This window comes from Sciurus carolinensis, chromosome 2 (genome assembly GCF_902686445.1).
Source record: "Sciurus carolinensis chromosome 2, mSciCar1.2, whole genome shotgun sequence".
Classification (NCBI taxonomy): domain Eukaryota; kingdom Metazoa; phylum Chordata; class Mammalia; order Rodentia; family Sciuridae; genus Sciurus; species Sciurus carolinensis.
The window spans coordinates 28,856,395-28,879,289 of NC_062214.1; the positions used below are offsets into that span (position 1 = coordinate 28,856,395).

The following is a 22,895-nucleotide window of genomic DNA, read 5'->3' on the forward strand; positions in this document are numbered from 1 at the left end:
GCTCTTGACAATCCCTGTGGCGTCTCCTGCGTAGTTCGCTAAAAGGAAGACCAAATGGTACAAATTTAAAGTACATGTTTTTCATATTCAAGAAAGGGAAAGACTTTTTTAATTCAAGTCCCAATGGTGAACAAGTAACCACCATTAGAGATAACGTCACATCGCTACACAGGCTCTGAAAATCAGCCAATCAGCGACAGCCTCACTCCAGGGGTTTAGCTTCTGAAAATCAGCCAGTCCTCAACAGCTTCTGAAAGTAAATCAGTGACAGTCCCATGCTTCTGAAAATCAACCAGTCATTGACAACTCTCGGTTTCTAGACACTAGCCAATGAGCAATTGACTCACACCAGTGACTGGGCTTCTAAAAGCCCGTCCTCAGCAGCCTTGCTTAAGTAACCACACTAAAACGGCTGAGTCTGTCGTTTGCTAACCGTGCCAATTTCTTGGAAGACCACCAGTCCCTAGAGGTCAGACTTCCCAAAACTTTTGTGTACAGCCCTGGCATTGTTCAGAGAGTGTCCCTTGCAAGCAGATGAGAAATTCGTCTTTGGCTTTGGTTTTGTTTTTGCATCACATTGAGTTCAATTCGTTGTTTTCTCACAAGTTGGAAGTTTGCAAATCTTTCAAGATTCAACTCCAATTTATAGTTAAGTATGAGTTTGGATTTGTTTCAGATGCAGTGATAAAAGCTAATGAGACTTGTCAAATAAAACCTTTCCAATTCTTGCTGTGGTGGCTGTTATCAATTTTTGAAAGTGCCACAATCATTTTTAGAACTCGCTCCGCCTCCCTGTTACTACGCATTGATGGAACCCAGGGGCACTCTACCGCTGAGTTACATTCTCAGCCCTTTTCATTTTCATTTTGAGACGTTCTTGCTAAATTGCGAGGGATGATTTCCAATCTTAGATCTCCTGTCTCAATCTCCTGAGTTGCTGAAATTACGGGTCTGAGCTACCATGCTGGGCCATTTTTAGAACATTTTTATCTTCCCAACAGGAAACCCTGTACTTATTAGCATTCATTTCCCATTTCTTCCCAACCACCCCAGCCCTAGACAACCACCAATCTTTGTCTGAATTTACCTATTATGAGCACCTAATAAAATCAGAATCATACACTATGTGGTCTTTTGTGACTGGCTTCTTCCAATTAACATAATTTTGATAAGGTTTGTCCGTGTTGTAGTATGGATCAGAATTTTCTTCCTTTTCCTTTTAATGTTTGAAAAACATTCCATCTTATGAATACCCCACACTGTACTTATCCATTTATCAGTTAATGGATATTTGGGTTATTTCCACTTTTTTTTTTTTTTTTTTTTTTTGCTATTTTTTAGCTAATGCTATTATGAATTTTGTTATAAATTTTTGCATAGATATACATTTTCAGTGCTCTTGGTTATATGCCTAGGAGTAGATTGTTAGATCACATGAAAACACTGTTTAATATTTTGAGGAATTCCAAACTGTTTTCCAAAGGAAGAGCACCATTTCTGTTCCTACTAGGAAAGTCTGAGGGTTCAAATTTCTCCACAATTTCCCAACACTTATTATTATCTCTTTGGTTGAAGTAATCTCAGCGTATAAGAAGTGGTGTCTCACTGTGGCTTGGGTATCCATTTCCAGGATAACTAAAGATGCCAAGCATTTTTTTTTAATTTTTAAATTTTTATTTATTTATTTATTTACTTACTTATTTATTGGTACCAGAGATTGAACTTGGGGGCATGCCACCAATGAGCCACATCCCCAACCCTTTTTTGTATTTTATTTAGAGATAGGGTCTCACTGAGTTGCTTAGTGCCTTGCTTTTGCTAAGGCTGGTTTTGAAATTTTGATCCTCCTGCCTCTGCCTCCAGAGCTGCTGGAATTACAGGTGTGCACCCCACACCCAGCTATTTTTATCTTCTTTGGAGAAATGTCTGTTCAAATCTTTTGTCCATTTTTACTGGGTTATCTGTTATTTTATTATTAAGTTCTAATAACTCCTTATATAGTCTAGATACAAGTCACTAATCAGGTATATGATTTGTGAAATTTTTCTCCCATTCCATGGATTGTTTTTTCATTTTTTTCTCCCCACCCATCCCCCAGTACTGGGGATTGAACTCAGGGGTGAGTTACTGAGTTACAGCACTAGCCCAGTTTTTGTTGGTTGGTTGGTTTTGGTACTGGGGATTGAACCCAGGGATGTTTTACCACTGAGCCAACCTCTCACCTACCCATCACCCACTGCCCACTGTCCACCTGCCAGTTGTCCACTATTAGCCTGCAGACCACCTGCAGACCACAAGCAGATCTCCTGCTGCCTGCTGTTGCCTGGAAGTCCATTGTCACAGTACCCACAGGTTTGGTTACATGCAGCTGCCACCATCTTGGGACAACAGCCAGAGCCTGCAGGTTTGTTGCTGCAGCCACTGGCATCTTGGGGTGTGGTCACCTCTGAACTCAGTCCAGGACCTGGATATATTGGAGTACCTGCAGGTCTGATTGCACCTGAGGTCTTTCTGCTTGGTGTGGTAGTTGGCTGCCATCTGGCTGCCTCTTTGCAAGTTCTCTCCTTTGTGTGAGTGCATCCCTGATGATCCCAAGTTGAAAGGGCATTGAGATTTTGGGACTGCAGCAAGACAGGGCCTGGGAAACCTGAAACCCAGGTCCATCAGATTGCAGCTGAGTTTGTGTGAGACAGTCTGGATCTGGCAGGCCCGTGGAAAGCCAGAGACTAGGGGCAGTTCCCTGGGGGGAGCACAGGTTGAAGAAACTGGAGAAAACTGGGCTCTCTCTAGCTCAGTGAGTCCTAAAGTGTGCAGGGACGGAAGGGGCCAGCTACGATGGGTGGGAAAACTGTAAGAGGCTGTGAGAGTATCTTGCTATCGGCTCACCCACCCAACCAGTCTGACACCCACTGGACTGAGCTAACATCAAACTTCAGACAACCCCACTTATCGGAGGAGAAGGGAAGCTGAGAACATTTTTGAATGCCAACAGAAGTAATCATTCAATTTTCCATTCAGACTTCCCTCCTTTTTTTTCTTTTTTCACCTCCTCTCTCATACCCCTACCATCTCTGAATCCAAGTATTTTTCATGCATCAATTTATTGAGAAATGGAATGTCTGAATAGTACATGACAGTTTTGTGTGTCCTTATATTTTTACTTTTTTTTTAATCTGTGCATATTTTTTTCTCACCTGTCTCCCTGGATTCTCTTTCTCACTTTTCTCATACTAACAGCCAACATCCATTAATTCCTCCCTCACACTTACTACAAATTTTTACCTCTGTCTTCTCTTCCTCTCCCTCATAAACATCACATCTTATATTACTTCTGTTCTCTCCTCGTCCATCATTTGAAACGTTAAGCCCTTTTACCAAACTTACTGTTTATATTGTAGACAATAATTGAACACTTCATTTCTATTGTGACAAAACTGTAAATGCCATAATAGGGGCAATTTGGTTTAAGGTGGCATATTGTTTGCATTGGGTGCTGTTAATATTGATCTCCTCCTTAAAGGTGAGGTACTGGAAGACTTCAGGGACACTATAAGACTACAGGGTAGAATCTGTACTGCCTCAGGTCCATACCACTAGATGAGAAGACATACAACATGAAAAACCAAGGGAACAAAGTGCCTCAAACAAATGAAGATGTTCCAACAATAGAATCCATAGACAACACAGTAGAAGAAACATCAGAGAAGGAGTTTAGAAAAAACATAGTTAAATTGATCTTTGAAATAAAGGATTGTATTGGAGAGAAAATACAGGAAATGAAAGATCATTTCAATAAAGAGGCAGAGATTATAAAAAGGAATCAAACAATTCTCAGAATGAAGGAAATAATAAACCAAATTAAAATTTCAATGGAAAGTATCACCAACCGACTAGACCACTTGGAAGACAGAACCTCAGACAATTAAGTGAAAATATTTACTCTTGAAAATAAAGTTGACCATACAGAGAAGATGGTAAGAAAACATGAACAAAACTTCCAAGAAATATGAGATAACATGAAAAGTTCAAATTTAAGATTTATCAGAATAAACAAAGGCATGGAGATACAAACCAAAGGAATGCACAATCTTTTCAGTGAAATAATATCAGATAACTTACCAAATCTAAAGAATGATATGGAAAATCAAATACAACAGGCTTACAGGACCCCAAATGTACAAAATTACAGCAGACCAACACCAAATCACATTATAATGACAATCACTAACATCCAGAATAAAGATAGAATTTTAAAGACTATGAGAGAAAAAAATCAAAGTACATATAGGGGGAAACCAATTTGGATCTCAGATGCTTTTTCAACCCAGACCCTCAATGCCAGGAGGTCCTGGAATAAAATCAAGCTCCAAAAGGAAATGGATGCCAACTGAGAATTTTATATCCAGCAAAATTAAGCTTCAGATTTGAAGATGAAATAAAAGCCTTCCATGATAAACAAAAATTAAAAGAATTTACAACTAGAAAGCCTGCACTATAGAACATTCTCAGCAAAATATCCCATGAGGAGGAAATGAAAAAAAGCAGTGAAAACCAACAAAAGAGAGAAACTACGTGAAAGGAAAGGTCAATCAAAGGAGAAACTAAGTCAAGTTAATAACCAAAATAAACCAAAATGACCAGGAATACAAATCATATCTCAATAATAACTCTGAATGTCAATGGCCTAAACTCATCAATCAGAAGACATAGACTGGCAGATTGGATTTTAAAAAAAAAAAGACCCAACAATATGCTGTCTGCAAGAGACTCACCTCCTAAGAAAAGACATCTACAGACTGAAGGTGAAAGATTGGGAAAAAAAAATATCACTCACATGGACAAGCTGGCATGTCCATCCTCATATCAGACAAAGTGGACTTCAAACCAAAGTTAATCAGAAGGGATAAAGACAGACATTTCATTTCATACTGCTGAAGGGGACAAAAACTAAACAAAGGAACTATAGAAATAAATCATATAATCAACAATTTAGACTTAATGGATATATAGAGAGTATTTCATTCATCATCAAGTGAATATACTTTCTTAGCAGCACATGAATCCTTCTCTAAAATAGACCATATGTTATGCCACAAAGCAACTCTTAGAAAGTACAAAAAGGGCTGGGGAGATAGCTCAGTTGGTAGAGTGCTTGCCTCGCAAGCACAAGACCCTGGGTTCAATCCCCAGCACCGCAAAAAAAAAAAAAGAAAGTACAAAAAAATAGGAATACTACCCTGCATTCTATCAGATCATAATGGAATGAAACTAGAAATCAACAATAAAATAAAAAATAGAAACTACTCCAATACCTGGAGACTAAATAGCATGCTACTGAATGCTGAATGGATAAAAGAAGAAATCAGGGCTGGGGAGAGTGCTTGCCTTGCAAGCACAAGACCCTGGGTTTGATCCCCAGCACCGCAAAAAAAAAGAAGAAATCAGAGATGAAATTGAAAAATATAAGGAATATCAGGGTAAGTGAGAATAGCGATACAACACATCACAATCTCTGGGACACTATGAAGGCAGTGCTAAGAGGAAAGTTAACTGCATTGAGCTCATTCATTAAAAGAATAAATGACCTAACATTACATCTCAAAGCCTTAGAAAAAGAAGAATGAATTGACACCAAAAGCAGCAGAAGACAGGAAATAATTAAAATCAGAGCTGAATCAATGAAACTGAAACAAAGAAAAATTGAAAATATTGACAAAACAAAAAGCTGGTTCTTTGAAAAAATTTTTAAAAAATTGATAAACCCTTAGCCACACTAACAAAGAGAAAGAGAGAGAAAACTCAAATTACACTAAAATTAATAACAAAAAAGAAATATCATGATGGATACTACTGAAATACAGAAGATAATTAGAAACTATTTTGAAAATTTATACTCAAATAAAATAGAAAAACTTGAAGACAGCAACAAATTTCTAGACATATTATCTACCCAAACTGATGCAGGACATATACAATTTAAACAGGTCAATTTCAAGCAATGAAATAGAAGACTCCATCAAAAGCCTACCAACCAAGAAAAGCCCAGAACCAGACATATTCTCAGACAAGTTCTACAAGACCTTCAAAGAAGAATTAACACCAATACTTTTCAAATTATTCCATGAAATAGAAAAGGAGGGAACCCTTCCAAACTCATTCCATGAGGCTAGTATCACCCTTATACCAAAACCAGACAAAGAAAACTTCTGACCAATATCCATAATGAACATAGATGCAAGAATTCTCAATAAAATTCTGGCAAATTGCATACAAAAACATATTTAAAAAAAATAGTACACCACGATCAAGTGAGGTTCATCCCTGGAATGCAAGGTTGGTTCAACATATGGAAATCAATAAACTTAATACATCACATTAATAGACTTAAAGAATATGATAATCTCAATAGATGTAGAAAAAGCATTTGACAAAATACAGCACACCTTCATGTTCAAAGCACTAGAAAAACTAGGGATAGTAGGAACATACCTCAACTTTGTAAAAGCTATCTCTGCTAAGCCCATGGCCAACATCATTCTAAATGAAGAAAAATTGAAAGTATTCCCTCTAAGAACTGGAATAAGATGGGGATGCCCTCTTTCACCACTTCTATTCAACATCATCCTTGAAACTCTAGCCAGAACAATCAGGCAAAAGAAATTAAAGAAATATGAATAGGAAAAGAACTCAAATTATCACTATTTTCCAATGACATGATTCTAAATTTTAACGACCCAAAATGTTCTGCCAGAAACTTCTAGAACTCATAAATGAATTCACCAAAGTATCAGGATATAAAATTAACACCCAAAAATCAAGTGCATTTCTATACATAAGTGACAAATTCACTGCAATTAGGAAATTAGGAAAACTACCCCATTCACAACAACCTCAAAAAAGAATACTTGGGAATCAATCTAACAAAAGAGGTGACAGACCTCTACAATAAAAACTACAAAACACTAAAGAAAGAATTGAAGAAGACCTTAGAAGACGGAAAGATTTCCCATGCTCTTGGATAGGAAGAATTAATATTGTCAAACTGGTCATAGTACCAAAATTCAATGCAAATCCTATCATAGTACAGATTCAATGCAAATCCTATTAAAATCCCAATGGCATTCTTCATAGAAACAGACAAAGCAACCATGAAATTCATTTGGAAAAATAAGAGACCCAGAATAACCAAAGCAATTCTTAGCAAGAAGAGTGAAGCAGGAGACATCACACTACTAGAACTTAAACTATACTACAGAGCAATAGTAACAAAAACGGCATGGTATTGGCATCAAAACAGACACGTACACCAATGGTACAGAATAGAAGACACAGAGACAAACCCACATAAATACAGTCATCTCATACTAGAGAAAGGTGCCAAAAGCATCCATTGGGGATAAGATAGCCTCTTCAACATATGTTGCTAGGAAAACTAGAAATCCATATGTAACAAAATGAAATTAAACCCCTATCTCTCACCTTGCACAAAACTCAACTCAAAGCAGATCAAAGACTTAGGCACTAGAACAGAGACCCTGTGCCTAATAGAAGAAAAAGTAGTCCCAGATCTTCAACATATCAGCTTAGGATCCGACTTCCTTAACAAAACTCCTAAAGTGCAAGAAGTAAAATTAAGAATCAATAAATGGGATGAATTCGAAGTAAATAGCTTCTTCTCGGCAAAGGAAACAATAACATGAAGAGAGAGCCTACAGAATGGCAAAAAATCTTTACCACATACACCTCAGATAGAGCATTAATCTCCAGGATATATATAAAGCACTCAGAAAACTTAACACTAAAAAAACATATAACCCAAAATAAATGGACTAAGGAACTGAACAAACACTTCACAGAAGAAATACACTCAATCAGCAAACAAATGAAAAAATGTTCAACATCTCTTGCATTTAGAGAAATGTAAATCAAAACTATTCTAAGATTTCATCTCACTCCAATCAGAATGGCAATTATCAAGAATACAAGTGATAATAAGTGTTGGTGAGGGGGACAAAGGTACACTCATACATTGTTGGTGGGACTGAAGATTGGTACGACCACTTTCAAAAGAAATATGGAATGGAACCACCATTTGAGCCAGCTACCCCACTCCTCAGTTTATACCTAATGGATTTAAAATCAGCATACTGTAGAGACACAGCCACATCAATGTTTATAGCAGCTCAATTCACAATAGTTAAACTATGGAACCAACCTAGGTGCCCTACAAAAGATGAATGGATAAAGAAAATATGGTACATATATACAATGGAATATTACTCATCCTTAAAGAAGAATTAAATTATGGCATTTGCAGGTAAATTGATGGACCTATAGAATATCATGCTAAGTAAAATAAGCCACTCCCAAAAAACCGAAGGCTGAATGTTTTCTCTGATAAGCGAATTCCAATCCATAGTGCCGGGGAGTGAGGATAGGGGTGGGGCGGTGGGGATGGGAAGGACGGTAGAATGAGACAGACATTATTACACTATATAAATGTATGGAAAAATTTAAACTTTTTTATCACTGTCAAAAAAATAATAATGAAAAAATTTTCAATACCACATATTACTTTATTGGGATTACTCTGAAATGTTCACATTTTTCCTGCTCCCAAATGAAATTGATGTGTACTTTTAAAAAATCACATTTTTACACTGATTACATGTTGAGGTCAAATTTTATTTATTTATTTATTTATTTTTATTGTAAACAAATGGGATACATGTTGTTTCTCTGTTTGTACATGGAGTCAAGGCATACCATTTGTGTAATCATAAATCATAGGGTAATGTTGTTTGATTCATTCTGTTATTTTTTTTTCTGAGGTCATATTTTAGATGCATTAAACTCAATAATATGTTTGAGTTAATTTCACCTGCCAAAAAAAAAAAGGAAAGTCAATTTCATGATGAGTTTTCTTTTTCTTTTGTTTATTGTTTTTTGTTTTTTCTCATACTGGGAACTGAACCCAGGGCACTCTACCACTGAGTTACATCCCCAGCACCCCTGCATTTCTTTTAATCTTGAGACAGAGTCTCACCAAGTTACTGAGATTGGTCTCAAACTTCTGATGCTCTTGCCTCAGCCTCCCAAGTCACTGGAATTACAGGTGTGTACTACCACCCTTGACTCACGATGAATATTCTAAATACTGCACTTTTGAATAAGGGAAATATTCATTTTCAGTTCTTTGTGAAACATGCAAGCGATCATTCAATATTGAAAATGGTGGAAAGTCAGATAAAAAGCAGCCTATGCTAACAGCTAAGCATAAAAGATATGGGATTCCTTCAACTTGTACCAAAGGAAATCATAAAAAGAACTTTTGTTGTTGTTGTTGTTACCAGGGATTGAACCCAGAACCACTTAACCACTAAGCCACATCCACACCCTTTTAATATTTTATTTAGAGACAGGGTCTCACTAAGTTGCTTAAGGCCTCACTAAATTGCTGAGGCTGGCTTTCAACTCATGATCCTCCTACCTCAGCCCCCAAGTCACTGGGATTACAGGTGTGGACCACTGCACCAGGCCTAAAATAACAAATTTTTAATTGAGATTCCAATAAAGGTAAAATAATAACAGTAGAAGTTGTAATGGCGTCCTACACTATTGTCTTCAGTCTTTTGGCTCAAATGATTCTTTGAATACCCTGTTACCCGAAGTTTGTTTGTTTGTTGGTACTCCTGTCTTGAACCCAGGGGCATTTAACCACCAAGCTACAACCCCAGTCCTTTATATTTATTTATTTATTTATTTATTTATTTATTTATTTTTCACTTACAGGATCAGGTTTTAATGAATTTGTACACAAGGCACAGGTTTCCAGGTATGCAGAAATTACAATTGCTTCCTCTACCCCTTCTAGTACTGGGGATTGAATCGTAGGCTGCTTTACCACTGAACTACATCACCTTTGTACTTTTTAAAATTTTTTCATACAAGTTCTTGCTAAATTGCCAAAGCTGGCCTCAAACTTGCCAGCCTCAGCCTCCCGAGTAGCTGGGGTCACAGGTAGGCACCTCCGTGCCTAGCTACAAGTGAGTTTTGCTTCTTTCATCTCTTACTCCTTTTGGATAGGGATGACAGAATGTCTGAACTTTTTCCTGTTTAATCAAGAACTTCCTTAATATGGCTTTCTTCCCACCCCCTGCCCCCAAAAAACTACTCATCAGAATTGCTAAGACTTCTTGAATTTTTTTTTTCTTTAAATTTCATTTCTACTACCTACCACTAGCTGGTTGTTGCTCCCTAGATCCTGGTTATCTGTGATTAAATGATGCTTTTAATTTCTGCATCTATGCAGACCCTCTTGGTTGGTTTCTCCAAAACAGTATTTTCTTCCTCTAGTGTGTCATTACAGTCCCTCTTGGCTTTTGTTTCTTCTTTATGGAATAAATGTGGGTGTTCAATGCGTCCTCTGCGTACAAAATGCTGAATCCGAGATTCCAAACCTTGGCATTTAGGACGATCCATGAGGGGTCTATACATGCGCATTTTCACTCCTTCTACAAAGGCACTGGTCTGCTTTATGACAGAGGGCTTTATGTCTCTCCACTCTATTGTTCCATCCATCTTTGGTCCTGTCTCACAGGGTAACACAACAGAGTCCAGTCCGTGTAGCATACTATATAACATGTGAGTTTTGACAGCATGATTAGCCCATAGTTGTTGTAGGTGAGTAATATTGTACTCCTGAACCTCCTGATCATAGATCCATGTAATATTTTCAAACTTACAATCGTACAACACTAGAGGAAATTCTACAGCCATACTATATTGAGGTTTCTGGGGATTTCTATGTTCAGTAGTTCATCAATAATCTCTGGCTTCTCCAATCCTTGGCCAATCAGAAAGAGGATAGCCATCATACAACGGACTTGATGATAAAGGAATGCCTGGCCAATCACTTCAAATTGACATAACTGGAAAGGTTCTTGCCACCTCTCCTCTCCCAGGCTTTGGCTCACTAGCTGTACTTGAGCAGACAGAATAGTCCTTTGAAAATTAATCACTCCATTGGATACATCCATTTTACACAAATTCCTGAAATCATGGGAGCCAACATACTTCTGAGCTGCAAAATTCATTGTTATAATATCTAAATCAGCACGAGGGAAAAAATAGTGGTGTGTCCACTCAAGACAGCTAAACCTAGCACTGAAACTAGGTTCCACAGGGGCACAGGCCAGTATACGGATGTCTGGAGGAAGCACCTGATTGAGAATGTGGGTGTAACTGATCTCTTTAGCAGCATCATTGGCTTCATCTTTTAAATTAAGAACCTCTGAATCCCTGCCCCTTGGAAACTGAGAACGTAGGTCAAGAGAAATCACCTGTCCAAAGGCACTAACTCCTTTGTCTGTTCACCCACACCGGTGATAGTTGGATGTCTGTCTGCTTTCTACTAGTTGAGTCTTGGTTAAAGCATCAAATAGTTTCTCTTCAATGGTATTGTTTGTGTTTTCCTGACTAGCAAAGCCCTGGTATCCCCAGCCCAAATAAGCTATTCTTAGGGCTACATGTCTTTTGCCATGAGCATTGAAATCAAATGCACACTAAGCTTTTCCAGATCCTGAAGAATCTTCTCTAACAGTTGAATCTTTAATGTTGTCCTGTTCTTTCTTAAGCCTTTGCACCTCCTGCTTCAATTCTTGTACTCTTTGTAGGAGTTTCTCAATCTGGTTTCTATCTGTGTCATTTTCAGCCATGATGTGATGACCCCAGGAGTAAACAAACAGTACTGGTCTACCCTCCCTTCTGGTAGTTGGCAGCATGCCCTATATTTTTTTATTTTGAGACAGGGTCTCACTAGGTTGCTTAAGGTCTCACTAATTTACTAAGTCTGGCTTTGAACTTGGGATCCTCATGCCTCAGCTTCTTGAGCCACTGGGATTACAGGCATGCACCACCACACCCAGCAACCAGAGTATTTTCTATTTCCAAAGTTACAAGCAAATTTTCAGATGCCACGACAAAATACATTGCAATAATTAAAACTGAATAACTCCATTTACCGCTGCAGTAATTATAAAGCTCTAAACGCCTCACCTTTTTTATAGAATAGCTATAGAAGCAAGTAATCACAATGCAGAAAAATTTCCCTTTATACAATATCTTTCTAGTGAAAAAGACTTGCTTGTAAGGCTGTTTTGAGTAAAATTCCTTCCAGACCATTCAGAAATAAGAGATTCTCTTATGGAACTGGGAATTAATGAGAAAAATTTACTGTTTTTGATTGAGATAATACAAATAAAATTTCAGTAGGCATTCACACAATGTTTATTCAAAGTTGGAGTAAAGCTTGAATAATCCTGTGGAAACTGAGTGTCTTGCTCACGTTGTGAATACTGTTGCTCTGAAACAATCTGTTGTCCTTTCTGTTGATTACGAAACAATTGTCATGAAATTATTCTCTTACGTCAGCATTTATATTGTTTGAATTGAACAATTAAAAGATTTTTGTGGCTGGGTATGGTGGTACACACTTGTAATCCCAGCAGCTCGGGAGGCTGAGACAGGAGGATTGCAAGTTCAAAGCCAGCCTCAGCAAAAGCGAGGTGCTAATAAGCAACTCAGTGAGAACTCTGTATTTAAATAAAATACAAAATAGGACTAGGGATGTGGTTCAGTGGTCCAGGGACCCTGAGTTCAATCCCTGGTACTCACCCCCGCCCCCCAAAAAAGATTTTTGTGATTTGTTTGGCATTTGACATTCTTTGATTCTGTTGCATTCAAAAACCTATTAGAGGATTGGGGATATGGCTCAGTTGGTAGAGTGCCTGCCTCGCATGCACAAGGCCCTGGTTTCAATCCCCAGCACTGCAAATAAAAAAAAACTATAAGAAAAAAAAAAAAAAAAAACCTATTCGAATCGAGCATGGTGGCATATGCCTATAATCTCAGTGGACAGTAGGATCACAAATTTAAGCAATTTAGGGAGACCCTGTCTCAAAATAAAAAATAAAGGGTTGCAGTGTGTAGCTCAGTGGTTGAGGACCCCTAAGTGTGATGCCTAGTACCACCAAACAAACACAAAATTTCTTAGCTTTCTTTAACATATGGAGTGGAGAGAATCCTCAGTTTATTTGAAACACTGAAATTAGGTTTCTAAGAAAAGACCTCCAAAAGTCTTATTGGCTTTTAAAATAACGAATTGAAATAAACCTGTTTATTTCCTATTTGTTGACCACAATATATTATTAGTAATAGGATTACATAAACTGAAAGAAAAAGAACAGTGTATTGAAGTACTTCATTGCTTAAGGAACTGTTGAATGTATTAAAGAAATAATCAATGAAAAAATGTATCCCTTAAGTGTCAAGACTGTTTTTTAAAGAGACAATATTATTTATGAATGAGAAGACATTCTAACTTGATGTGGATAATTAATACAACACTTGTCATGACTACTTTTAAAGTTGAATTTCATCCCATAAAGAATTTCATTTATTTATGAGGTGCTAGGGATCAAACCCAGGGCCAAGTACATGCTAGGTAAGTGCTCTACTACTGAGCTACACTCCCAGCCCCAAGAATTTTATTTTTTTATACAGATATTACTAAATACCCTTCTAATACTAGCATGGGAACAAGTTAAATTAAGTTCAGTGTTGAATAGGACAAGAATAAAAATTGATGATAATGTTCTTTTTTGTCAGCAGACAGCATTTTTTTTTTAGGGGGTCTGGCCTTCTTTTTAGGTCTCATCACACTGTAAGCCACTGCATCACTTAAATGGTAAAGACATCAGATTCTGGTCAGCAGAATCCTTCCTCTCTCCACCAGCTCTGGAGGGAGAGGGAGGACAATGACATCTGCACTTGACATCTCCCCATGGCACTGGCATGTGGATCCCCATAACAGTTAGATCATGGGGAGACTCAAGGCTTTGACCTCCATTCAGCATGTGTGGGGAGGAGTTTCAGAAACGGAAGTCAAAATTGGAAGGCAGGGGCCTGGGAATGTAGGTCAGTGGTATTGTGCCTGTGTTGTAGTCAGCTTTTTCGCTGCTGTGACTGAAGACCTGACCATAACAACTGTAGAGAAGGAAAGGTTTATTTGAGGGCTCACGGTTCTCAGAGGTCTCAGTCCATAGACAGCGGGCTCCATTCTGGTTCCATTCCTCAGGGCTCAAGGTGAGACTGAACATTATGGCAGAAGAGTGTGGCAGAGGGAGGCAGCTCACATGATGATCAGGAGGCAGAGAGGGAGGTCTCCATTTGCCAAATACAAACATATACCCCAAAGTCACAAACCCAGTGCCCCTCCTCCTGCAACCACACCCCACCTGCCTTCAATTACCACTCAAGTAATTCCATCAGGTGATTAATTTACTGATTGGGTTAAGGCTCTCATAACCCAATCATTTCTCCTATAAACCTTGCATTGTTTCACACATGAGCTTTTGGGGGACAGCTCACATCCAAACCATAACAGCCTGTTTAGCATGTGCCAAGCCTTAGGTTCCACCTCCGGCACTATAGAAGAAGGAGGAGGAGAAAAAGAGAAGGAGGAGCAGGGAGGGGAGAGGGGTAAAAGTGGAAGGCAGGATGTCCAGGCAACTTCTCCGAGCCAGCTAGACAGCACTTTTTTAAAGTTTTTTTGTTTTTTTTTCCCCCACCAGCCAGTGCCTGGGATTGGACTCAGGGACTTGCCCATGCTACTCAAGTGCTCTTAACATTGAGCTGGGTCCTCATTGACAGTTATTGATCAATAGATGCAACATGTAGGGGCACACATCTATGATCTCAGCTACTTGGGAAATTGAGGCAGGATGACCTCAAGTTCTAGACCAGCCTCAGCAATTTAGCAAGAACCTGTATCAAAATTTAAAAAATAAATAAAAAGGGCTGGGGATGTAGCTTAGAGTAGAGTGCCACCACAATTTTGAAAGAGAAACAACATAATCTCAAAGAAAGGAAAAGCAAGTCATGCCATGAGAGATATTTGCTTCAACAAACCAAATTTGATAGGACATGTGCAGTATACTGGCTCATTATACAAATGTTGAGCAGATTTTCTAACAAAACGTTCAATGCACAAAAGAATGAAATAAGTTAGATGTAACCATTATTGAATGGATGTTACAATGAAAATGAACATAGGTATATCTATAAGGAATTTTTTACTTTTATTTTTTATTTGTTCTTTTTAATTATACATGACAGTTGAATGTATTTTGACATATCATACATACCTGGATTCTTCTACATTCTTCTACAAGGAATTTTATAAGTAAATGAAAAGAAATGGTTAACTAAAATGGTCAGAAAATTAAACTAAGGAAAGAATATTTAATTTAGAATCTTACAATTTATTTGCTATAAATATTAGCCAAGTGGGCCGGAGTTGTAGCTCAGTGATAGAGCACTTACCTAGCACCTATGAGGTACTGGGTTTGAACCTCAGCACCACATAAAAAAATGAATAAAAGAAAGGTATTGTGTCCATCCACAACTAAAAATATTCTTTAAAAAATATTAGCCAAGTGCAGTGGTGCACGCCTCTTATCCCAGCTACTTAGTAGACTGAGACAGGAGGATTGCACATTTGAGGCCAGCCTGGGCAACTTAGCGAGACCCTGACTCAAAATAAAAACTAAAAAAAGTACTGGGGATGTAGTTTAGTATCAGAGTGTCAGGTTTCAAACCCCAGTACTTCCAAACTAATTACTTAGTTAATTAATAAAATTTGATGCAAACATAACAGAATTTCAACATCTGTTCATTTGGGCAATTGGAACCCAGGTGTCCATTACATTAACTTTTGTTTTGATCAGCATATTTAATTTTTTTCAAATAAATTAGGAGCACCTCAAATCACTACAAAAATCTAAGTACCCTTAAAGAGAATGGCAAAATGATACAGCTGCTTTACAAAGAAATACAAATGGCTCATGAAGAAATGAAAATACATTAAAGTTGACCAGAAACCTAGAAAAGGAAAATGGAAACAACATTAAACGTTCTTTTTGCCTATTAAATTGAACCACATTATTATTTTTTCCTTTTTTGGATCTAGGGATTGAACCTAAGGCTGCTTAGACAGGTACTCTACCACTGAGCACCATTCCCAGCCCTTTTTATTTTTTGAGACTGGATCTCACTAAATTGCCCAGTCTAACTTCAAACTTGTGATCCTCCTTCCTTCCCAAATCACTGAGATTATTAGCATGCACCACTGTGCCTGGCTGTGGATTATGATTTTTTAAAAGAATTTTTTGCAGACCTGGAAATTGAATCCAGGACCTCATGCGTATTAGGCAAGTGTTCTATCACTGAGCTACATCTCTCCCTAAAAAATTAACAACCGGTGTGGAGAAATGAACACTGATATCTTATTTTTTTTTTAATATTTTTAGTTGTAGATTGACACAATACCTTTATTTTATTTATTTTTATGTGGTGCCGAGGATCTAACCCAGTGCCTCACACAGGCTAGGCAAGAGCTCTACCACTGAGCCACAACCTCAGCCCCACTGATATCTTCTGAATGAAGTAGAAGTGAGTATACTCTTGCTGGAGGCAAAATACATGGCAATTTGTGGCAAAATAGATTTTACCCTATTCACATTACTTTGACCCAGGTAGATTATACCTTCCTATGTTGAAAGTGTGTTCACTATGGTCAATGAAACCTCAGGAATCAGAGCCCCCTTTCTAACTGTGGCCCTGCTAACCTTCCTTCCCTGGGTCACCTCATAGTTCTAGATATCTGTTTCTGCTCTATCCATCACATGTGCATTCAAGTCAGTAGGATAAAGGAAAGGGCAAAGAAGGAACAAAAAGTAACACCAGCTGGTCATAGTGGTACATACCTGTAATCCCAGCAGCTCAGGATGCTGAGGCAGGAGGATTATGAGCTCAAAGCCAGCCTCAGCAACTTAGTGAGGCCCTACACAACTCAGTGAGACCCTGTCTTTAAATTAAAAAAAAAAAAAATTTAAAAAGGTGACACCAGCTGTCTCTTAAGGAAGATCTCTAGAAACTTCCATATGATGTGTCTACCATCCTCTGGTGTCCAAAACCTAATTACTTGTAGCTATGCATAGTTAGAAGGGAGTCTGAGAAATGTGGTTTTTATTCTGGATAGCTAAATTATCCTGTTTTTCTTTTTTGGTAAAAGAAGTAGGAGAGGATGCATATTGGGAAATAAATAGCAGTATTTGCTATAGGTTTGTAAAGAAAACAGTATTACCTTTTCCACCAAAATGGCACCAAAAACAAAGCAGGAAACTCCTATATCTCCTAAAGCTGGAGTCAAAAGGCTTTGAAGGCCAAGAAGGCAGTGTTGAAAGGCATCTACAGACACAAAAAGAAGATCCATATGTTACCTACTTTCTGGCAGCCCAAATACCCTGGGAAGAGCGCCCCCAGGCAAAACAAGCTTGACTTCTACACCATCAACTTCCCTCTAACCACTGAGTGGACCATGAAGATAGAAGACAATGACAGTCTTGTGTTCATTGTGGATGTCAAGGCCAACAAATACCAGCTCAAACAGGCTGTCAAGAGGCTTTTCGACATTAATGTGGCCAAGGTCAACACCCTGAACAGCCCTGACAGAGAGAAGGGATATGGTCCACCAGTGCCCCTGATTATGATGCTTTGAATGTTGCCAACAAAATTGGGATCTAAACAGAGTCTAGCTGGTTAATTCTAAATACACCTTTTTTTCAACATAAAAAAAGAAAACATAATACTTTATTTTGACCTGGTCTTTCATAAGCCATATGGTAGATGCCATTGATCACCCATCCAGATTCCCTCAATCAGGTGGCATCCCCTACCTCCAGCTATTGTGAGTTTCCATCTATCTTAGGTCATAGCTTCTGCTTTCTCCAGAGAATTGCACTTGGCCTATAGCTGCTCTCTCACAAAGAAATTCCTGGACTGCCAGCCTACTAGTGCATGCCCATAATCTCAGCTACTTGAGAGGCTGAGGCAGGAGGATCAAAAGTTTGAGGCCAGCCTCAGCAACTTAGTGAGTTCTCAGCAACTTAGCGAGACCCTGTATCAAAATAAAACACCAAAAGGGACAGTGGATGTTGCCCAGTGGTTAAGCACTGCCAGGTTCAATCCCTGTTGGCAAAAGAAAAGAGAAAGGAAAAGGAAAAGGAAGGGAAGGGAAGGAAGGAAGAAAGGAAGGGAAAAGAAGAAAGAAAGAAAGGAAGAGAGAAAGAAAGAAAGACTGACTGACCTGGGCAATTATAAAAACTATGAGGGAGAAGGTGGCAGCACATGACTTATGGATATAGACATCAAAAAGTTCCACGGGAAACAACTCTGTAGTACAATTCTCACTTCAGTCTCCTACAGGATCAGACTAAATTCCAGTTGAGATCACATTTCAACCTCTCTTAATACATTATTCATTCCTGTTCCTTTTCCTTCCCCTCTTTTATCCTTGTCTCACTTCCTGACATGTTCCTCCTGAAAAAACACTAGGATATTATTAGCTCAGGAATTCTTGGGCTCTACTTCTGGGGAACATGAACTCAGGGCCTCACATATGCTAGGCAAGCACTCTACCACTGACCTACATCCTATATGTATGTATATATGCATACACACACACACACACACACACACACATACATATATATAGTTGTAGATGGGCAAAATACCTTTATTTATTTTTATGTGATGCTGAGGCTCTAACCCAGTGCTTCACACATGCTAGGCAAGCGCTCTACCACTGAGCCACAACCCCAGCTCCATCCCTAGTCCTTTTTATCTTTTATTTTGAGATAGTATCTTGCTAAGTTGCCCAGGTTAGATGGAACTTGCGATCCTCCTGCCCCCTCAACCTCCCAAGTAGCTGAGATTACAGGTGTGCCTGGCTAAAACTCAATTTTGAATGTCCAAAGATGAAAAAAAATTCCTCTTTGCTTATCTCCTGCAATACATGGAATCCTTTCCACCATCCCACCTGGACAGACAAATTGTGGAGATGTGCCATTCGAATCTCCCTCCAAGGAAGGACTTGCTGCCCAGCTGTAGAGTGGTCAACAGACAACCTCCATCCATCAGTTCCTTGGGGTCTTCCTGAGCTGCAGAGAGTTGCTTCTTCCAAGGTCATGCCCTTCCAAGGCAGCCTGCATTTGATGAACAAGTCAGGAAGAAAGGCCTAGTGAGTTGGGGGTCAATGTGGAACACACTAATAGGCAATTCCTGCTCAAAAGCTCCCACTGGGTTAGTCAAGGCATCAGTTTGAAGTCCCCAAATTCCTCTCTCTAATTTGGCTTCTGCTGCCTTCTTTTCCATAATAAATAAATATGTTGTAACCCAAACTTCATCCCAGTATCTGATTCCAGAGAACCCAACCTGTGGCATGGTTACTTAGGGTTGAACACAATGGTCCTTATACAGACAATGAAATATTATTCAGTCTCCAAAAGGAAAGAAATTCTGACACGTTACAACATGGGTACACCTCGAGGACATTATGCTAAATGAAACAGGCCAGTTTCAAAAGGACAAGTGCATTGCTATAGTTTGGATCTTGAATGTCCCCCAAAAGTTCATGTGTTGAAAGCTTGGTATCTAAACCACGGTGCTATTGGCAAGTGGTGGAACTTTTTAGGAGATGGGGCCTATTGGAAGGAAGTTAACTCACTGGGGCATGCCCTCGAAGGGCATATTGGTAAAAGTGCTGAATCCTAGCCACTAGATCACTAGCAAGCTGCCTCAAAGGAGCTATTAGGACTCGAGTCTCTTCCTTTTTCTGTCTTTTGCCTCCCATCTGTTATGAGGTGAGCAGCTTCTGCCATATGCTTCTACCGTGATGTACTGCCTTGCCACAGGCTCAACAACAACCAACCGTGGACTGAGAGCTTTTTGCTCTTTGCCATTTTTTCCTGGCCTGGAATGCAGAATCAATGCCTGAAGGAACATTAGCCATCTTGTGAACGTGAGCATGAAAACCTGTACCAAGGAAGACAAAAAAGGTAGGAGAAGCCTGGCTCACTGAAGATGGTACTGAGAAACTGACCCTGCCTTGGAATTCTTTCCTCTCTGCTCATTGCTGTGAGAGAAAACTATGACCTATTTATTTTTTAAGTTGGATTTTCTTTTACCTTCAGTCAAATGCTATCCTCACTAAATCGAAAGATACTTATTGTCTTTAATACCAGTGAAACTGAAAACGATTTAAATGTTCATTAACAGAGGACAGGCTAAACTAATGAACATACACTCATTCGGTGAACAAGATGAATGTCTATATGTATTGATATGAAATGATCTTTGAATTACATCATTAAAGGAAAAAAAAAAAATAAGATGGAGAACAATGTACCTGGCCTGCTGTCATTAGCAGAGGTATGTGCTACATAATGATGGTTCAGTTAATGATGAACTACAGAGATGTCCCATGAGATTATAATGCAGTGGTAAAATTCCTGTCATCAAGTGATATTGTATTCATTGTAACATCATAAAACAATGTATTACCTATTGGTGATAACACTAGTGTAAACAAACCTACTGTACCATCAGTTGTATAAAAGCGCAACCCATATAATTATGTACAGTATGTAACACTTGATAATGATAATGTTACTGGCTTATGTATAATAAATACCATACTATTTATCCTTATTTTGGAGGGTACTCCTGATTTAAAAAAAAAAATAGTTTACTGTAGCTGGGTGTGGTAACACATACTTATAATCTCAGTGATGGGAGGCTGAGACAGGAGGTTTAGCTTGGGCAACTTTGTGAGACCCTGTCTCAAAATAAAAAATAAAAAGGGGCACAGATATAGTTCAGTGGTACAGTGCACCTGGTTCCAATCCCCAGTACCACAAAAACAAACAAAAAAACTATAACATAAGTGTGTAGCAGGATAGGCCATGTGGGTTTGTACAAATACATTTCATGATGTTTGTATAATGACTAAATTCCCTGATGACATATTCCTCAGAGTGTATTCCTGTCACTAAGTGATGCGTGCCTGCATAAACAATAAGTTGAGAAGTACAGTTTGAATAACTGAAAGGAGTAGGGGATAGCCACAGGCCTTTTTTTCAAGACCAAAGGAAAGAAAAGAAGCTTCTTCTCTGGAAGGGCAAAAAAGGAGAGTGAGGATAATGGAGGCTGCCACACACCCCCTAAACCTGTCTGTCATCCTGCCCTCTTCTGCTTTGGTAGGCATTCTGTCCACAGGTCTCTGGCCTATCTAGTGAAACACTTCTTTGTCTTATAAAACTCCAAGAGGTCAAATGGGCTGGTGAGAGAGTTCCAGAATGAACTGGATGACCGGGCAGGTGGTTGGAATCAGACTTGCCCAGAGAGCAAGCCTAGCAGAATTATATGAACTTAGCCACTTTCCCTTGGCAGGTTACCTTGGACCCACTTCTCAGTTCTAGGGAAAGAGGGAAGAAAGTGAAAAGTGTTTGTGAATTCTTGGTGAGATGCTGAAAGTCTGACATAGTCCCTTTGGGACCAAATGTAAGAAAGTGGCCCTGAGGTAGGTGTATTTCAGCAGTTTCAGCACAGAGTGACTCTAGCACTTCATAGACATAGAAATGGGGCAGAACCCATGCTCACCCCATTCCAGAAGGAGAATGAATGATGCTGAGGGAAATACATGGGCATCTTCCCAACCACTTCTAGAATATATAGGAGACTGTGAGACCTGAAAGTTTCAAAATGTTCATTATGTCCATTGACTAACCTTTGTGTTTAAAATCACTATGACATCAGAATGCATGGGGCTCTAACTTGACTTGATTTGGGGTAGGGCGGGTACTAGGGATTGAATCCAGGGGTGCTTTACCACTGAGCCACATCCCCAGCCCCTTTTTCTTTTTTGAGACAGGGTCTCACTGAGTTGTTGAGAGCCTCACTAAGTTGCTAAGACTGGCCTTGAACTTGTGATCCTCTTACCTCAGCCTCCTAAGTCACTGGAATTACAGGAATAAACCACCATGCCCAGTTCTGACTTGATTTTCTTAAAAATAAATATGGTAAAAATATTAAGTGATGTTGTAGCCTCTTCTGTGCATCACATCAGTTTGTCATCTTCGTCAAGGTGGTAGCCACCAGATCTCTCTGTAGTAATGATATCTTTACCCCTTTGCAATTACTAGTCTACAGTGTGATACTTTTAGACCTTGTATATAACTCTTTTCCCTTTCTTCTCAATGTTTTTTTCCTCCATTACTGCCAGAATTAGTAGTTTTCTAGACTGGTCATAAAAATGACAATTTTTCAATTTCTATCATTCCTTTTTTTGGGGGGGATTGAACTCAGGGTACTCAACCATTGAGCCACATCCCCAGCCCTATAGTGTGTTTTATATAGAGGCAGGGTCTCACTGAGTTGCTTGCTTAGCACCTTGCTTTTGCTGAGGCTGACTTTGAACTTGTGATCCTCCTGTCTCAGCCTCCAGATCTTCATTCCTTCTACATCAACTATTCAGCATTCTTCTATGAAGAAGAGATTTCTTTTGTACCCACCTCCCTTAAACTTTTTTTATGTTACTATAAATAAAGGAACATGGGATCCTTTTTATTTAATATATTATACAGCTTGGGCATCTCTAATCTGAAAATCTGAAAACAGAAAGTTCCAGATTCAAAACTTCCTAGCACTGACATATGCCACACATAGAAAAGCCTACATCTTGAAACTTTGTTTCATACAAAATAATTAAAACTATTGTACAAAATTATCTTCAGGGTATCTGTGTAAGATATATGTAAAACACATGTGAATTTGGTGTTTGGACTTCGGTCCTGTCCCCAAGATACCTCATTATGTACATGCAAATATTCCAAAATCTGAAAAAAATCTGAAATTTGAAACACTTCTGGTCTCAAACATTATGAATATGGGACAATCAACTTGTAATCCATTCCTACATTATTCATTTGAGACTG

General features: G+C 38.7%; 2 pseudogenes; one reads left to right on the forward strand and one right to left on the reverse strand.

Annotated features, from left to right (window-relative positions):
* Positions 1-10,273: 10,273 nt before the first annotated feature.
* LOC124978116 (tRNA pseudouridine(38/39) synthase-like) lies at positions 10,274-11,717 on the reverse strand (annotated as a pseudogene).
* A 5,502-nt stretch (positions 11,718-17,219) lies between these two features.
* On the forward strand, positions 17,220-17,646 carry LOC124971119 (60S ribosomal protein L23a-like; annotated as a pseudogene).
* Positions 17,647-22,895: the final 5,249 nt, after the last annotated feature.